Here is a 232-nt window from a genome sequence, read left to right on the forward strand (position 1 = left end):
CGCGGGCGTTCCTTCCTTCCGCAGAAGCCTCGGTTCCTCCTGTGCCACACACACGGGAACGCACCGGCCTTATCATGCCTCTGTCACGCCGTTATGTCTTTATGATGAATGTGACACGGTTTTGTTGCGTGTCTGCGCATGCCTCTCTCGCGTTTCTACCGTGCCGTTATTATGTCTTTGTCATGTCTCTTGTCGTGTTTCTGTCATGCCCTTATTCTGCCTCGACCTGTCT

The sequence above is a fragment of the Penaeus monodon genome, chromosome 22 (genome assembly GCF_015228065.2).
Source record: "Penaeus monodon isolate SGIC_2016 chromosome 22, NSTDA_Pmon_1, whole genome shotgun sequence".
NCBI classification, from domain to species: domain Eukaryota; kingdom Metazoa; phylum Arthropoda; class Malacostraca; order Decapoda; family Penaeidae; genus Penaeus; species Penaeus monodon.